The sequence below is a fragment of the Enhydra lutris genome, unplaced genomic scaffold (assembly GCF_002288905.1).
Source record: "Enhydra lutris kenyoni isolate GAN:26980312 unplaced genomic scaffold, ASM228890v2 scaffoldscaffold1, whole genome shotgun sequence".
Lineage (NCBI taxonomy): Eukaryota > Metazoa > Chordata > Mammalia > Carnivora > Mustelidae > Enhydra > Enhydra lutris.
Genome location: NW_019154085.1, coordinates 75613138 through 75632531, shown reverse-complemented (window position 1 = coordinate 75632531; position 19394 = coordinate 75613138). Strand labels below are relative to the sequence as shown.

Genomic DNA, 19394 nt, shown 5'->3' with positions numbered 1-19394 from the left:
CAGAAAGTGGTTGATTTTCTGTTTCTAGAGTTGCTGTTCTTCTTCTCTTCGATCTCCCGTTGGATTTGTAGGTGTTTGCAATCTTTAGATAAGCTATCTAGCTGATCTCCCGCTACCTGAAGTAGTCTCAGCCTGCTACTTCTCCACCATCTTGACTCCAAGTTCTGGGGTCTAAATTATTGAATCACTATATTATACACCTGAAACTAATATAACACTGTATGTTAATTATACTAGAATTCATATTTTTAAAAACTTAAAAATAAAATAAAATCTGAACTTTGGCAGGGCTTCATTAACCTCCAGGGGCACCAGACAGAATCTATTCCTTATATCTTCTACCCTTTAGTGACTTGTGGCTTGTGGCTAGATCACTCCAGTCTCTACCTCTGTTTTCACATCTTCTCCTCTGTGTGTCTGTGTCCTCTCCTCTTGGACTATTTCAAATCTCCCCCTATTTCTCTTATAAGGACACTCACTGTTTGATTTAGGAACTCCTGCATAATTCAAGATTCTCTCCTCATCTCAAAATCCTTATCTTACTTCTGCAAAGATCCTTTTTCCAAATAAGATGTCTCCAGGGGCGCCTGGGTGGCTCAGTGGGTTAAAGCCTCTGCCTTTGGCTCAGGTCATGATCTCAGGGTTCTAGGATCGAGCCCTGCATCGGGCTTTCTGCTCAGCGGGGAGCCTGCTTCCTCCTCTCTCTCTCTCTGCCTGCCTCTCTGCCTACTTGTGATCTCTGTTTGTCAAATAAATAAATAAAATCTTAAAAAAAAAAAAAAAAAAGATGTTTCCAGGTTCCCAGGATTTGATGTGTTAAACTAGGATACATCTATACAAGGAATACTACTCTATAATAAAAAGGAAGGAACTATTGATATACACAACAACTTGGATGAATCTCTAGCAAATTATGCAGAGTGAAAAAGTCAATCTCATAAGGCTACCTCTGCCTTATTCCATTGTGCAACATTTTTGTAAAGACAAAATTTTAGGATTGGACAACAAATCAGTGGTTCTCAGGGGTTGAGGATGGGGGGAGGTGTCAGGATGGAAGTGGGTGTGATTTTGAAAGGTCAACATGAGGGATCTTATGGTAGTGGTTACATGAACCTACGTAGGAGAGACACACACACATGCACGCACACACAAATGAATTCAAGTATAACTGGGGAAATCGGAATAAGAAGATTGGTAGATGGTGTCCATGTCAACATCCAGACTGGGATATTATTCCATTGTTCTTACAAAATGTATGATCAGTGGAAACCAGAATGAGTTCAAGTTCCTTATTTTTTATACAACTGCCTGTGAATCTCTAATCATCTCAATAAAAATTTCAGTTAAAAAATCTTAAGGTGACCACCTAAAATACCCAGTCTTCTAGTAGCATATCAGAGATGATAATGAGCACAAATTCAGGGGTTTGGCCTTTTAAATAATTCAAGTGTCTGCAAAGATTAATAAAACACAATTTCTTTTTCTTAAGTATCCATATGGATTTCTAAATAAATGAATGACAATGTGATATGCTAAGAACAGTGATAGATTTATTTATAAGGTTGATGGCACAGAGAAAAGGAATGATTAACTTTATAGAGGTCAGGGAAGGCTTCCCAAAAGAGGTGATATTTGTGGTAAATATTCAAAGATGAGATTCAGGTTATTCAAGGAAGAACAACATTCCAAATAGAAGTGATTGCAGTGTCAATGCATGTAGGGATAAACCATAGTTTATTATTACTGGAGTGAAATATGATTGAGGGAAAAGGAGGGAAGATCCCTCAGGCAAAATAGAAGGTAGCTAGAACAGGAGAGTTTTCTTTGTTCTCTGGGAGCAGAGGAAGAACACAGTTTCTCAAACATATAAAAAAAAATCAGGTGCAGCTGCGGGAATTCTGAGTTCTCCTAAGTTCTTCTGTGCCACTCTGGTTTATGTCAACCAGGAGCCTCCCCATCAAGTCCACACATCTCAGCGTGGTGTTTCCCTAGGATACCAGCTGGCTGTGCAGAGATTATTTTCCACAACCCACATACAACTTTCCAAGTCCAGATAAAACTGACCACATTTATTCTCTATGTAGCGTTGCTAGTAACACTCATCTTGCCCTCTGCTCTCAAAGGCTGGGACCTATTATCCTCAGTGCCTATTGCTGTGGTATTTCCCCTTGATTCTTATCCCATTTACCGTTCTAATTCTTTGAGGAGTATTTGAACTTAAAAAAATAAATAAAGTGATCGACGTGTGAATAACTGATCATCTAACTCAGCAGTTCTCAGATTTTAACATGCATCAGAATCACCTGAAGGGTGGCTTAGAAGGCAGCTTGCTGGGCGCCATCCCCAAAGTTTCTGATTGAATAGGCCTGAAGTTGATCCTGAGAACTTGCATTTCTTTCTTTCTTTTTTTAAAAGATTTTATTTATTTATTTGACAAAGAGAGGGATCACAAGTAGGCAGAGAGGCAGGCAGAGGTTGTGGTGGGGGGAAGCAGGCTCCCTGCTGAGCAAAGAGCCCGATGCGGGACTCGATTCCAGGACCCTGAGATCATGACCTGAGCCGAAGGCAGAACAACCCACTGAGCCACCTAGGCACCCCGAGAACTTGGATTTCTAACAAGTTCTCAGGGGAAACTCCTGGTTTGAAATCACACTTTGAGAATACCAATCTAACCCGTGGAGGAGGATTGATAACCAGAAAAAGAGCTTCTTATCTCAGATAAATCTATACTTAGGAATTGGTCAGGAAAGAGGAAAAAGGCCTTCCTGTGTTCCTGGTCTTCTCTGGGGGCATTCACTGACCCATGAAAATAGAGGGGTGATGTCACAGAATTAGAGGGACAAAGCCACCCTCCCGCACTCCCCAATCCCATACCTTACCTCTAGCTGGGAGCTTTATAAGCAACTCTGTGCATTCTACAATATCATAAATACAGTGAAGGTAGACCTTCATTAGACCATCATTAAATGGATGAATGAGGCCTTACCTTGTGCCAGGTATTGTGCTAAGGAGGTTACTTTATTTAAATTCTCACAACAGATTTAGGAGAAAGGTACTATTATTACATACAGTGAGAATGAGGAATGAAGAAGGTAGTAGCCAGAAGAGGCAAGGCTGGGATTTGGAACAAGTTAGCCTAATTCTGTGACCTGATTCTTCACCATGGTGTTCTTGCCTTCCGTCTATGGATGTAAGCTGGGTAGGGCAGAAATTGCCTAGTTTGTGCTTAAAGGTTACTGCTCAGACTGTGTACTTGATGTGGAAGTTGAATCAGAAAAGAGAAGCAGTAAGTTCTCTCTCTGGATGTACCAGCATTGTTGCTCAGAAGTCAGTCAGGGATGCATGATATTCTGATACCCAGAAGCAGGTAAATCACTAGATGGAGTAAAAAATGTTAACTTTACATTTGCCCCCAAGGATCATGGTGGGGAGAATTAATTATATTCTGGGGTTTTGGGAATCCATATTTCCTCAAAATGGGAAGAGTTCTTTCTTAGGCTGTGACTTCTGATCCTGCCCTTGGCACTCATTTGGCACAAATAATATTTAAAGCTATGAAAGGTCAGGCCCAGATTACGAAGGTTGAGCTGAACGGTCATAAGAGGGACACATTGGTACTTGATCTGAGGTGCACTGGAGATAGGGGTTATCACGGAAAGACTGAAATAATGACGTTAGTTTTCACAACCTTACACATTAAGTATGACACTCCTCACATTATAGATAAGAAGCTTAGAGAGATTTAAAGGCCTTTCCAAAGGCCACACAAAGATTCAAAGTCCAAGATCTTTCTCACCCTCTGCATTTCCTCTCATAACTTTTTGCAACAAATTCTTCACAAAGTAAAAATGAAAAGAATTCATGACTACTTCCTTGTTATCTAATGTTTGTTTTCCCAGTGACTACTAACTGAACTGCCCATTTTCTTTCTCACCTTCAATTAATTCCAAAAGAATGTCTAATCTCATTGAAGTTCAAGCTTTTAAGAATAAACAAGAGTTAGGCCAAGAAAGTGGAGAAACACTGATTCAAAGGGAGTAAAGAGAATGTTTAAAATCTTAAACTAAGAAACATTTTGTCATATCCAAAAAGCTGAGATGTGGCTGAAGCTGAGTGAGAAAATCAGAAGGAGAGACAAAATCTGAGATAGTAACTGCTAGACATTTTTAAAAAAACAATGCTTTATTTTAGCCATGATCCTCTGGGTCAGAGATTGGAGCTCGTCTCACCTAGGTGGTCCTTGTCCTGGACTCACAGGAGGTCACTCATGCCACTGCGGGTAGCCAGCGTGTCAGCTGGGTTAGATGGTCTACAGTTGCCTCACACACATGCATCTGGTGGTTGGTGCCTGCTGTAGTCTGGATCATTCTCACCAGGAGACTCCTTTTCCACTGGCTTAGATGAGGCCTCCTTCCGCAGCCCCAGAGCAGCCCCGTCATGCAGCAAGAGCAGAAGCTGCAACTGCTATGGTCTTTTGGTCACAAGACCAGCTCAAACTCGAGTGCTGGGCACACGGACTCTGCCTCTTGATGTGAGAAGCGGCATCTTTTTATGTGGCCTTAGGAATTTTGTACTGAGTTTGAGTAGATTTTAAGTTGACACTTTGGGAGCCCGGAGAGGGAAGGTGAGAGTGATACAGCCAAGTGATTTTGCAGCAGGAGGTAGAAGAAATTACTTGGAGGGAAAAAGGGAGAACAAGATCAGAAAGTGGGTTGTGCGTTGGAGCGTTGCATCCTTTCCTTTGCTGTCATATTCTGGGCTTCTCTTTGATGTCTCCAGGGTCTTCCAGGATCCTCAGCTATTTTTTTCCCCTCCCATCTGAGGATCTCCTATTTTCATTCCTCTTCTACATTCGAGAATCAGCAGCTAGGGTCAGGACACTGTGATAGGTATTACAACTATTAAAATATGTCTATGTGTTCCTAAATTCATAGGCCAAATTTCTCCCACTGCCTCTCCTGTATATTGAAAATAAAATTTTGTCTTCAAGATTGTTCCCTCAGTTTTGAACTTTAAAAATTAAACTTGAAACAGTAATGCTATAGAATCGCCACAAGGTGGTGCCACAAGTATATGGGAAATAAGATATTTTCCTCCTTTCCATCCCCACATTTTGCTGGAACTTACTAATGTGTATGGAAAGCAAAGAAATCCTCACAAAGGGGTGAGCCTGAGTGTGGACATGCATGTGTGCGTAGGAGCATGCTTGTTTGACAGACTCTTTCTGAAGCTCTTCTGTGACTTAGGGAAGATCTGTAAAGGAGATAGGAGGATGGTGGTGGGTGTGTGTTGCTCCTGACAAGGGGTGGGAGGGAGAAAGGATCAGGGGAGATTTTTCTTCACTTTTCAGGAATAAAAATGACTGCTTAAATATCATAATATTGCTCCGTGTCTGGAAAAAAAAAAAGTGGTAGTTCATTTTAAGAGATATTAGATATGAACATTAATGTTTGAGGACACAAACTTAGGTTTGTGTGATAGATGCAGAGATAGGGCTAGAATTCATCAATATGATGTCTTTTACTTTTGTAGTAGAAACATATGGTTTCAAATACTTGCTTTTTCCTCATTTTTGATGAGTCAGGTTATCACTTAACACAGTTATCACTTAACATGGTCATTTATCACTTAACTAAAATACTTTGCAAAATATCGGTACTATGATGAAAGTATAGCAAATCATTGACAAAGTACCAGTGAGTTCCTGTTAGTAAGTGCACTAGGTAAGAAAAGCCTTTCATTATGTAAGTAGGTGGATTCAATTATTTATAATGCACTATTTTCCTAGACATCTTAATTTTAAGTCCATAGAAATCTTTTCATGGAATAATTATTATACAGCCCACTTAGTAGATAGAGTCCATGTAACTTCCCATAATTTTCTATAGGAAAACCAGACTTGGAAGGGAAAAGGATCTTGGTTTAATATATATTAACTTGGATTTAAGAAGACATTTGCTTTCCTTAGTATAAATCCCTATTGATAGGGCCCAAGAATTCTCTTACTTAGAATAATTTAGACCCAGTGATGATACAGTAGAGAAAATATTAACATACTTTTCTGGCTCTTTGTTTTGGCCAGAATTGATCATTATAAGTTTCTAAGTATTTTACAAAATCCTGAGTCTATTCTTCCAAATAATTATAGAGTTGGTACCCCACAGTGTTAATCCCCAGGTAAATTCAATTGGTATTTATATTGTATGGCTTATTGAAGTTCCTTATGAATGAAAGCAGAGCAATTTAGAAAGAGAATGAAGGCTCAAATTGTAACTTCAATCCCCCAAATGCATTGAGACAGAACCCCAGCCATTTTGGATGGTGTCAGAATTCTACAACATTTTAAGATAGACCTGAAAAAAGTCACTATAGAACAAATCCATGTTCTTTATATGCGGTTAAAAACTGTAAAAAGGGTGTTCATTTTGTAAGTACAAAACTCGAAGGAATATGATATATAAAGGAGTTTAAAGGAACTTTTTTTTTTTTTTTTCCAAGATTTTATTTATTTATTTGACAGAGAGATCACAAGTAGGGAGAGAGGCAGGCAGAGAGAGAGGAGGAAGCAGGCTCCCTGCCGAGCAGAGAGCCCGATGCGGGGCTCGATCCCAGGACTCTGAGATCATGACCTGAGCTGAAGGCAGTGGCTTAACCCACTGAGCCACCCAGGCGCCCCTTAAAGGAACTTTTTAAAATAAAGAATTAAAAGGAGTTTCTGGCCTTTTTTTTTTAGTGAGGACAGATAGTTTTGCTTTAAGAATGCTTTGGACTGTGGGCTTTTACGTATTATTTAGTAATAAACAAATGTTATTTTATACAAGTCTTGGCTTTGAGATTTTAAGAACCGAATGCTGACACTTCAGTGTGGAACTGAATCTTAGACAATGACAGAAAGTGTTTGGGTGGCTGAGTGGTCAGAATTATCAAAGGTTAACTTAAATCTGTTACGTGGCTTTGTGTATGTATGTATGATACCTGTTTTAAAACTAATCTGTGGAGAGAGGCTTTTGGTAGCTGGCTCAGTAGGAATTTAAAATTAAATTAGTAAGTTCAGATTCTCTTGGTGAGTTAAATGTGTTCCCTGTGAAAGGTTACAACTGACAGTGCAGTTGGCGTTCATCCTTGCACTTACGGTTTTTCTGGCGCTGGTTCTTCCGCCAGCTATGAAACATGTTTCTTTTCGCCTGATTACATGAAGACTTTGGAGGATCTGGGTGGGCTGATTACTACATCTTCCTTCCATCCATCCACCCATCCATCCTCCCTTCCTTCCTTCCTTGTGCGCGCACGCTCTCTCTTTCTCTTTCTTTTCTTTTCTTTTTTTTTTTTTTTTCTTTTCTTTTCTTTTCTTTTGGCCTGAGTGTGATAGCATTCACTTTATGTGGACCCATTTCAAGAGCCTGCCCTCTAGTGAGCCAGCCTTGCAGTCCAGAGACTCTTGGCCTATAGAGGCTGGAAGTTTACTTGTTCTTATGTGGAGATGATGTAAAAGGTATAAAGAGATATTGATTTTGATGCTGGGGAGTTACATACTCAGATAGTCAGTTGCTTTTAGAAACGGCAATAACCTCAGCAAACCCCTGGGGCACTATTTCAGTTACTAAAGAAAGAATTCACTAAATTATGTTCTACTGTCAGAAATGAATGAATGCAGTTTCTTTCTTCACATGGAAAATGACTTTGTGACCATATTCTAGATTTTAAAATTGGAGCCACACATTCTGTTACACTTTGTACAGTGAGCGAATAGGATGACCAGTATTCTCCTAAATGCCTCTGGAACTCTTCTTCACTGCACGTCTGGGCCCCAAAAGTCACTCAAGAAATGCTCTTCTTTTTAGGTGGCGTATGTAGAGTCTTTTCATTTTTTAAATAAGAATTGTATGTATGTAATGTGTACAACATGACTCAGTATACATATATATAATGAAATGATTGCTGTCGTCAAGCTAATTAATATACCCATCTCCTCATATGATCACTATTTTGTGTGTGTGTAATGAGAATGACTGAAATTTCTCTTAGCAAAATTCCAGTATTCAGTACAGTATTGATAGTCATCATGCTGTACCTTAACTCTCCAGACTTAGTCGTCCTACATAAGTGCAACTTGGTACCCTTTGACCACCTTTGAAGATGATGAATGTTCTATAGGCCTAAAGTCTTAAGTCCAGGGTCAATGTTATCTTAAACATCTTTAACATACCTACTTTAAAAAAGAATTTGGGAATTATACTCATAGGACCACTTCAAGTTAACACAGCATGATATTCATATTTTGGGGGAGAAATATTCTTTTTAAAAATGGGTTTTAAAATTAAATTGAGTATTGATGGTAAAAAATATTACTACATTTTTTTTCTACAAGTGATTTTGAAGAACTCTTATACCAAATAGTACATGACATGTACCAATAAAACAGGGACCTTTACTTCATAAAGCTTATTTTTGTTAGTGACATTTCTCACATATGACTTTATACATTATGGATGTTTTGTTTTGGGGTACAATGAAAAGAGAGTGAAATACATTCTTCCTTTTAAAATTTTCTTTTGAAAATTATAAAGTACATTGCTAAAAAAAATATTTTTGTCAAGTGCCTTACACATTACTGGGTACAAAGTAGTTCATCGGTGAGTGTTTGACATCATTATCATTATATTTTGGGGTTTTTTTTTTTTTCTCGACACAGTAATTCTGAGTGGCTTCTTCTTACTTTCTGCTCTTGTGCCCTAATTTCTTCACCCTGCATTACATCCCCATCTCTCCTCTGCTGTGTGTCTCAGCACCTTCTCTCATATTTTTTGACTTTCTGCTAAAGCAATGTTAATCTCCAAATCTCTTGTTCAAGCAAGAGAACACATGTTTAGGAACCATTTTCCAATCCAATCCCTTTAACAGTTTAGGTAAACATTTCTACAGGTCTCCTCACCTGCAATTCTCACAACCCAAGAAGCCCTGAAAATCAGAAGGTTTTATAATTCATATTGATGGCAAAACCTGACCTGAACTGATATGAGGTTAATTATAGTCTTTATTTATCCCATCTAGTATGAATATGCACATGTTTTGCTGCAGAAATGTTAACATGTCTGACTATAGCGTGTTGCCCCAGACCCCACAGGAGGCATTACATAATTCATGGTCTATGCAGAGTATTATCTTTCTAAAATCTGAAAGCATTTGAATTCTGAAATGCATCTGGCATTAAGGTTTTAGATTAGGGATTAAGGACCAATAATCAAATATTATGGTTTCACTTTAAACTTTTATCTTATTACTAAGGAGTTGCATGTATGGTAATAATAAAAGGAGTTTTCGGCACACAGTATCTCATGAACTATTTTCTAAGATTAAAAGAGCACACACAGAGCCAGAGACAGAGAGAAAACACTGAGTAGTTGCTGAATCAGTGAATCATGAGGCACACAATGAATGGAAATCAGGTAGTAGAAGTAACTGCAGCAGGATAAGGGCATTTTCCTGGGGCGTGGGCAAACGTGTTTGTGTGTGTGACCGCTCCATGTATGTCTATGATTGTCTCCACGGAAGGGGTCCTAACCAGTGGCCTATAAGGAGTCAGATATACACACAGAGATATAATGTGGATACCTCTGCGGGTGCCATGTTTAAAGTTGTTCCAAAATGTGCTATGTAAATATATGTTAGGCACAGTGCTTGTTTGTACACATATGTTTTGGATTTAGTAGATACTACTAAATGGGGCACCTAAGAGGTAGTGGTATAAGATCCTCAAATCGGGGTTGCCTTTCTTGGATCCTGCTTTGCTCTGTCTTTATAGAGTCTCACTGATAACCTAAAACCCATCTTTAAAAATCTGACTAGAACCTTAACTGTGTTCTTTGTCAATGCTACTGACTAGGAATTTCTTCCAGTTACTTTTGTGATTTTTGATAAATGTTTCATGTCCTTTTTGCTTTGCACTTTGCATGTGTCAAAGCTCTATATTTTATGATCTCAAATCATTGCTGCTACTTTCTAGGATAGTCTACCTTGTACCTTTTTAAGAGTTGTCAGCTATGTCTTGCATCTTATGTTTTAGTGTTGAGAGAGAAAAGATGGGGAAAGGAAAGGTGAGGGTATAAAGTTGGGGGTGGCGAGGGTAGGGATTTTCATGAGCTATAGAGTTTTTAAAAAATAATAAGTGATCAAGAACTGTGGGGTTAAAAATATTCTTTACTTGGTATGTTGATTTTCTTGTTACACAGAGCACATTTTAATCTTTATTGTTTAAAATTTTAGAGTAAATTGGATGGGCTTTTGCCCTGCTGTTAGCATATTCCTGCATGCTTTTACTCTTATTATTATTTTAATTTAGAGACCAGCAATTAGGGGTTAAAGTATATTTAACTTGTTCTTTACTGGATACCTACATCAAACACATGGAAATTTTTTTTTTGTTATAATTGTGAGAGCCTCTAGTGATTGTATTTGTGTATAGAAAAGTCTCAGGAACCTACAGCTATCTTGAATTTTGCAGCTTTTACGATCAGTCCCTATAATATATACTCCTGATTTCTTCTCTGCATCCTGCTCATTGTTGAAAAGCCCGAGCTATTTTTAACATTTACACAATTTCAGTAGATGATTCTTCCTTCCACAAGGTTTGGTGCTAAATCTGTGGAGCCTTTCATAATCATATCCTTTTTGTGGTTTGCTTGAATTTGATCACAGTGGCTGATTTCATGCATTGATAATGAAGGCTTAGGTTGCCTGTTTCTCGGCATAAATCCACCTCAGACTTGTAGGTTGACAGTGATTCTGGTTTCAGCACGCATGGAGATATAGCATTGAAATTGCTCTGCTTTCTTTACAAATGACTCAGAGTGTGCTTGTCCTTTCCTAAAATGTTGCCAGCGTGTAAAGGATTTTCAATGAGCAGTGCAATAAGCCAGCATCTGGGAAGGTTTGGAGCTGCACCGATATAGCGCGGTACCGTCACACAGATAATCAGGGCTGGAGCCAAGTCTTGGGAGTGCCGTGCATCACACTGGTCACATACTGGAAGTTTTGTTTATCCAACTTGGTTGCTCTCAGAGCTGGTGAAAGCCCAGCCAGGATGTGGAGTGGACTTCCTAGCAGAGGTGAGCATTTTTATTCTAAAACTTGGATGGGGGCTCTGGTGTGTCAGTAACAGATTTGTGTGCTGGGTTGAATCCTGTGGAGTTATCAATTGTGTTTATCGTGTCGCGCTGACAGATTGGAAGGGGCAGTACCGTGGAGCAAAATAGACGATTCTTTAATTTTATTGGGAAGTCACTCCTTAAATGCACAGTGTGATAGCATTCTTTTCTTTCTGTGCTAGCTGTTTGCCGAGGACATCTTAACAGTAGGTGACTTCCTTTGCATTTTAAACATTCAGAACAAGTCAGTGATATTATGCAATTTGCTGTCATTACTGAAAGTAGGTAATTAGCAGTGCTACGATGTGCTTCAGTTACGTATATACATGTAAGACTGTGAACTAAATGTACTTTGTAGAATCTTTGACATGAAAAATAGGAGGAAACAAGTGATGGTTCTGATATAACTAAGAAAGTAAGTGAAAAGGATTACATCCTGGACTTGACACCTTGTTAAGCTTGACATTAATAATTCGAAGTTATGACCTGTCAGGCACTGGGCAACCTATAGTAATTGATTTTTGGAGACAGTATATTGAATGAAAGAAGGAGAAAATTAGTTAGCATTTCTTCATAAAGCATGTTTTAATTAGACGTGACGTTTTAAATGTAGCAGATTTTATTACTTAAATGTAAATGAAGTACCAACGCTGACCCGGAAAGTTCAATTAGTAGATCGCCATGCCTGGAAAGGTCAGATGGGGCATTATAAGTATAGAGTATTTGCAAGCCAACAAGATAAGGGCAAGCTCGAAGTTAGCCCCGGAGTAGATGGGAGTCCTGTTGCTTAGGCTTTTCGAACTCCCAATTCCTACACGATGAGAAGCTGTTTCTAAAGAAGAAAGGACCGGGAGTTACGATGTATTCACAAAGCAGTATGCTTATTAAATGTCAGTTTAGTATGTTAGGTCTGCAGAGAAATCTATTTTTATTTGACTGGAAGCTAACATGGCACATGGGGTGTGTATTTATATATGTGTATGTGTTTTTCCTGCTAAATTTATTTGAAGCAGCTGTTTTATAGCTTTCAACTCTGAAGTTATAGATAAGTGTGTATTTGTATGACAGAAGATTCGAGAACCCCGTTTACTGCCAGTACATGTGAAGCTTGGCTAAGCAGACGCATCAGGAGCAAACCATTTGTGTTGGCCAATCTGTCTCAGCAAGTCCCAGGGCCACTATCTTGCTAGAAGCCACTGTGTGCTTTTGAAAGCATGAAATTAGTTTTATACTGAGCACATGGTTTCTCATTTAGCAGCTCTTTTTATGGTAATGGTCAATTTATGGTTCACTGCCAGGATTTCGGTGTTCTGTCAAAGCTGATAGCTTCTGCTAAGGTGTCCGTATGAGATAAATTTTTAAAAAGCAGAGGGAGGGGGGCACCTAATTAGACCCTCAAGAAGAGACTCTTCCCTTCGACCTTGTCTCTTTTTTCTGAATGCATTGTCATTTGTCCGAAGTTCCTTTATGTTTTTAATCCAAAACCTACAGATTTAAAGTTACTAACATTTGTCACTTTGGACTTCCCTGGATGTGTGACATCAAAATTGCTATGTTCTGAAGTGTAAAGTATTTTTTCATCTTTTTGTAATGCATTTGGAGAAAACCACTCTATTAGTGCTGACCATATTGTGCAGGTCATCATCGGACTTATCTGCTTGTTTGGTAACACATCTTACAGCAATGTTGGAGAGAGGACCAGGCTTTTATATATTTCAGAGTTGATATAAAGTACCTGTACTTTATTATACATGCATGTGCTGTGGAATAAAACTAAACAGTCTGAAGATAAATTAAAAATGTTGAAAATGTCGTCTTTCATATAACTTCCTCATCTTGAAAAAAGCTCTCAAATGCTAAAATTATATAAATATTAAAGACAGTTTTTATTTGTTTCCACAGAGTGATAATAGATGAAATGCGCTTGTAAATATTGTAGGAATTATTTTCTTAGCCTTTTCTTTCCATCAGAAAATAACCTTTCTTGAAACTTTTGCTATTCATAATGCATTTTGAAGTAGAGGTGGTCAAAACTAACTACCAGGACGTTTAATGAAGTATTTATTCTTGTGTTTTTTTCTTTGTACAGTGGTAATGGATATAGACAGATGGATTAGGGTACACATTAGAATGGTGCTATTGTACTTTTTTTTTCCCGAACGGCCTTGACAATGGAAATGAAAACACTTCTGAAATCTTGAATTTCATGATTTTTTTTCTTTTTAATCCATGGATTTTTGCTTACGTTAAGTGATTTCACATGATTAAGCACCCAAGATAAAATGATATTTATTGAAATGCAGGCATATGATATGTCCCATTATAATTAGAAGGTTTTCTGATTTTCAGTGAGGCATAATTTTAAACAACTTATTTTTCTTCTGTTCTTTTGGGGATGTCATGTCATAAGTCATCCTCAGATTGTCAGAGGGATTTTCTTTTAGGTTTTGACTTACAAATAAATATCTCATGTTTCTCACTTCCCGAAGCCTATGAAACAAATTGGGTTTGTGGGTTGTGAATTAGAAGATTAGAAGGGATTGAGATTTTCTCTTTAGATTTCTGATGATCTAACATGTTTAGTAAATGAAACCTTAAAAGAAGTTTTAGAATGTCAGAATTCTTCTAGAACAGTAAAACTTGTCATATTACATAGATCATAGAGATTTACTAGTTGAAGCAAAGGATAATTTAGCATATCTTCCTAAAATTGTTAACAGCAATTTCTCTTTCACAAGAAGTAGGATTTAGAAAGTTATCATGGGGATGTGAGATTCTCATGTATCTATGAAATTCACCTGCATCTTTTTGCTTTTATATCAAGAGCTAGCAGCCCTGAATTTCCTTCAGCAGATTTTAAAAATGATTAGTTATGAAATATAGCAGATAGTAAAGTAAGTAGTAAACCTACTTTAATTCAGAAACATTATGACAAAATCAAAGTACTATCCATGTTTGGTGAGCTATCCTATTGTACACGTACAGTTGTTAGTTTGGACTAATTATATAGTTGGTAGTTTGTTTTGACGTTTGTTGCTGTGGTGATGAATACTTTTTAGTATAAGTATGTCCCAGGCAGTATTTGGGACATACTTGTACTAAAAATTATTCATTGTTTAGCTGAAACTCAAATTTGACAGGGTCTCCTGTATTGAACATGGGAACCCTATCTAGTTTCTAAATAAGAAGGTGAATCTTTATTACCTAGAAAATTGGGTCTGTCAAAGCCAAAATGGAGGCTTCACATTCCTATAAAAGCAGTTCCTACTTTTGGAGCTTATGCCTAGGAACTCCAATGAAAACAAAGTTTCCATTTGAGAAACTTAAAATGGTATAAAAAATAGGATTGTAGAGCAGAAATCATGAGCAAGGATATGAAAGCCTCCTGTAATTACTGAGATAAAACAGTAAAGGCAGCATATTAAGTAACAGTTATCGGGAACATTTTAGATAGAGAAAAATGAGAATTGTACAATTAATGCCAATTGTTATCCTTTACCAACTAGAACATTTCAGGATTGTCTTCCTTTAACAAGTTTGAGATTCTTACAAATTACCTATTTTGTTGTAGTTAAGATGCCTAATGAGAGGTCTCTCACATTATTCAGTGTGCCACAGCAGAGTAGAAGAGAATAAAGATTTACTGTGTACCTACTAGGTGCCTCATACAGCATCAAAATATTTATAGACCGGTTTTTATTGAAGAACTACTTTTTAATATATTAGTGTAATACCCATTGTACACATGTTATTTGTCAAAAAAAAAAAAAGAAAGAAAGAAAGAAAAGAAAAAAAAAGAAAAGCAAAATCTTGTTCCCAGCCCCGAGTTACTCCAATTTTAACCTCACCGGAACAGAGCAGAACATTCCATCCTGGTTCTGAATGCTACTTTTAAACATCTGGGCAACCTCCCCACAGAGAAATAGAGGAATAAAGATTCATTTTCCTTTATCTCACCTAAGGCTATATTTTAAAATCCTCTTTGCTCACTCAGACTTTGCATTACCTTTCTTCTCACTTTTCACTTCCTAGTATCTCCCTGCACTCACTATTTTTTTTTTTTATAAATATCCCCATGGAGTGTGGCTAGACATCAGTTAATAATTTGATTCTCAAGATAAAAAAAATAGAAGTAAACTACTTATACTTTAACAGAATTTTGTGTTAGGCTACCTTGCACTTGATTAGTAAATAATACAGAGGAGATGTAACTTCTTTAAGTTAACCTTTTTATACCCAGTCTAAAACAGCACCTCGGTTCTCTGTCCATCATGTGACGTGTCAAACCAGAAAACCAATTCTGAGTCCAAATTGATCAGTTGAATGTGGGAGCAATTAACTCAAGTTTTGGAAATGGATTAACTCTTAACCGCCCAATAAAGAACTGTTCAATAAACCATATCTTCTTTCAGTTAAATGGTACCTCCCGGGGCGCCTGGGTGGCTCAGTGGGTTAAAGCCTCTGCCTTCGGCTCAGGTCATGATCCCAGGGTCCTGGGATTGAGCCCCACATCTGGCTCTCTGCTCAGCAGGGAGCCTGCTTCCTCCTCTCTCTCTGCCTGCCTCTCTGCCTACTTGTGATCTCTGCCTTCAAATAAATAATTAAAAAAAATGGTACCTCCCACACCCACAATGATCTAATTCATTTCTCAGGGCCTATTGTTCCATAGGACAAACTCTAATTTACTTTTTTTTTAATTTAATTTTTTTAATTTCTTTTCAGCGTAACAGTATTCATAGTTTTTGCACCACACCCAGTGCTCCATGCAATACGTGCCCTCCCCAATACCCACCACCTGGCTCCCCCAACTTCCCACCCCCCGCCCCTTCAAAACCCTCAGGTTGTTTTTCAGAGTCCATAGTCTCTCATGGTTCACCTCCCCTTCCAATTTCCCTCAACTCCCTTCTCCTAATTTACTTTCAATATTTTTCTTTTAACAGTATACCACTATTTCAATCTGATTATTTTGAATCTCAGAAGATACTTTTTGCCTTCTCTTATCAATCTGTTTTCTGCTTTCACCTAGTCATAAATGTTACCGTATTATGCATTAGTTCTTCTAATTGTTCTGGATTGTATTAGTGGCTTTTTCTGGTATGTAAACTACATTCTTTGGGAAAAGTTTCTAACTCTTGTTTACCTTAATGATCACTACTTTAGTCCCCATGTCAGCTCCAGTGTCCCCCTACTTATGTCAATCCTGTCAGGCCATGTAGTCTGTTTGTTATGGCAAAATACCAGTGTGAATCCATAATATAAATTTTAATAACTATGTATCCTCAAAAAACATTTTTCCTAACTTGTCCTCAGATTCTTAGAAAAGGAACTAGTTAAATTTGCTAGTAATTTGAGGAATCTATTTCTTTTAATTTCCTAAAAGATGAGATTGCTCAAAGCTATATTTTCTTGACAAATGGCAATTGAATAATAAACAGGTGCCTCCCACAAGGGAATGCCTATTCTGTCAGAGCGAGGAATTTTCGTTTTCTCTTTCCATCCAGGGAGTCTGCAATACCATCAGGCTATTTAACTGAACATCTTTTTGCCGACATTTCAAATTGGTGTGTGAATTTCATTTGGAGATCTATGATAATTCTACTTCTATTCCCCCCCCTCCCCCCCCGCTGATTCACTCTTTGGTAGTGATGGTTTTTTAGAAGACGATGGAGGTAATGACTTCACATCTAGAAGAAACATAGAAACATCTAGAAGCCCTCTGTTTCTACCAGCAGGTTAAGGTGGTATTTTTTTTTTTAAAGATTTTATTTACTTATTTGAAGAGAGAGAGAGAGAGCATGTGCAAGCATGTGCATGAGCAGGGTGGAGGGGCAGAGGGAGAGGGAGAAACAGACTTCTCACTGAGCAGGGAGCCAGACGCAGGGCTCACTCCCGGGACCCAGGGATCATGACCCGAGCCAAAGGCAGACGCTTAACTGACTGAGTCACCTAGACACCCGAGGTGATATTTCTTTACTCGAATGTTTTTTCTTGGAGAACAAGAAAGAGGAGCTTGAATTTTGAAGAAATTTCAAAATATTCAGGAGTAAGCAGATTCAGAAATTAATCCATAGGGATTTTTTTCTGGCATTTATCTACATTTTATATATTTTTATTTTTGCACAATGGGTAATACAATATTTATGACAAATTAGTTAATTCTTGCTTAACTGAAATTTTCAAATATTGTGCAATTTAGGTGTATAACAACTTTTATGCAAATTAGGGGGAGCAAGCCATGGATGTCACTCTGTATACACAATAGTTAGAAATGCTTTAATGGGTTGTGAATCATGCTTAACTGGGGTAGGGAGAAAATAGGGATGGCTTAGAAATGATCTCTAACACTTATTTCTTGCTTTAGCTACAACTGATTTAACCAACATTGGACCTCTATCAACAAGTTTTATCATTGTCCTTCTTTAATCAAGTGATTGCAGTAAATAGTGCATAAAAGGGCTGCAAAACAACAGCAGTGATAATTGACACTTTCAAACCAACTATATGCCAGAGCCTTTATCTCATTTAGTCCTTGTAACACCCTTATCAGTAAGTGCTGTTATACCTACTTTATGAGAGAAGGCTACAGAATCCATGCTTTTAAACACTGCCTTAAGCTTTGTGCAGTGGCAGTATTGTAGCCAATGAGGTTTATCCGAGGCGCGATTATTGCTAATTAAACACTGCCTTAGAGACTAGCATTCTGTAAGACATTTAACCAAATCTTTGTTGATATTATTTGATATTATTTTGTGAGTAGAATAGAAAACTGTGGACTGAATGATAATGTAATTTGGTGGATTTGTAATTGGTTGAATCCCTACACCCAAATGTACCTGGCCAATTATTCACTTAAAGTGAGGGTCTAGGACTCTGCAATGACTTGGGGAGAACATTGATGACTTGGCTATTGCATTTGTAGATGACATGAAGTTGAGATAATAAATACATAGGGAAATACAACTAATATAAATCTCAAAACCTAGGCCACATCCCATACAAATAAATCAGAATCTCTAGGAGTGCTACACGGGAAGCAATATTTTTAAAACTCCCAAGGCAGGGGTGCCTGGGTGGCTCAGTGGGTTAAAGCCTCTGCCTTCGGCTTGGGTCATGATCTCAGGGTCCTGGGATCAAGCCCCGCATCGGGCTCTCTGCTCCATAGGGAGCCTGCTTCCTCCCCTCTCTCTCTGCCTGCCTCTATGCCTACTTGTGATATCTCTCTCTCTCTCTGTCAAATAAATAAAATCTTTAAAAAAAAAAACAAAAAAAAACTCCCAAGGCAATTCCAATGGCAGTCCCAGTTAGAAGCACTCTTTTGAAAGATGGACCAACACCAACAAGGTCAGTTTCAACTATAGTAAATGAAGTAGGGAGAGAGAAAAGTTGTAGGAGTATTAAACCATAAACTCATGTATGAATCAAAAGCATAACATGATCACCCCCTACGATCTTAATATAGTATCTTAGGTGGGATTAGAAGAAATTGAATACCTGTAACAGTGAAGTTTCCTCAATTGGTCAGAGTATGCCTGAGGTTTGGGAGAGATGCAGAGAGCTTTAAGTGCTTTCATTTGAGGGTAACTACCATGGCCAAGGTACGCTCAGTACTTTGCCAAGGAGAAGAGATCATTAGAAGATTTATTATAACGTTTGAGTTATAGTGTTTCCTTTCTTTATTCCCCCCTCCTTTTTATTTGAAATTTTTTTCTTTTTTTGTTTCCTAATTTTTTTATTGAAATATAATTAACACACAGTGCTATATTAGTTTCAGGTATATATGTATATATATTTACCTGAATACATATATAATATGTATTCAGGTATACATATACTGAATACAATGTAATGATTCAGTAATTCTATACATGACTCAATGCTCATCACAATAGGTATACTTTTAATCACCTCTATCTATTTCATCCATTCCCCCCATCTACCTCCTTTTCAATAAAGTTTTCAGGTAAAATTAAAATCAGTGGATGGGCTTTTCAGGAAGAAAGATCTTTATGTGATGTAAAGAACTTCCTAAAAGAGTTGTATGAATATGAAGAGATTCTTTTTTTTGGACAAAGTGTATGTCCCTGATTGAAGCAAAAGGCAGAATGTGACTTAGGTGTGTGACAGAGGAGAATAAGGATTGGATGGATGGTTAAAGTAGATGATTTTCCAGGGGAACCTAAGTGGCACAGTCAGTTCAGCAGCTGACTTGGTTTTGGCTTAGGTCATGATCTCAGGGTCCTGTGTCAGGCT

The 19394-nt window shown here is 37.9% G+C and overlaps 1 protein-coding gene across 1 annotated transcript in view; it reads left to right on the top strand.

Annotated features, from left to right (window-relative positions):
* LOC111144321 (zinc finger protein 385B) overlaps positions 1-19394 on the top strand; it is a 313226-nt gene that overhangs the window by 19929 nt on the left and 273903 nt on the right. The gene's annotated exons all lie outside the window — the stretch shown is intronic.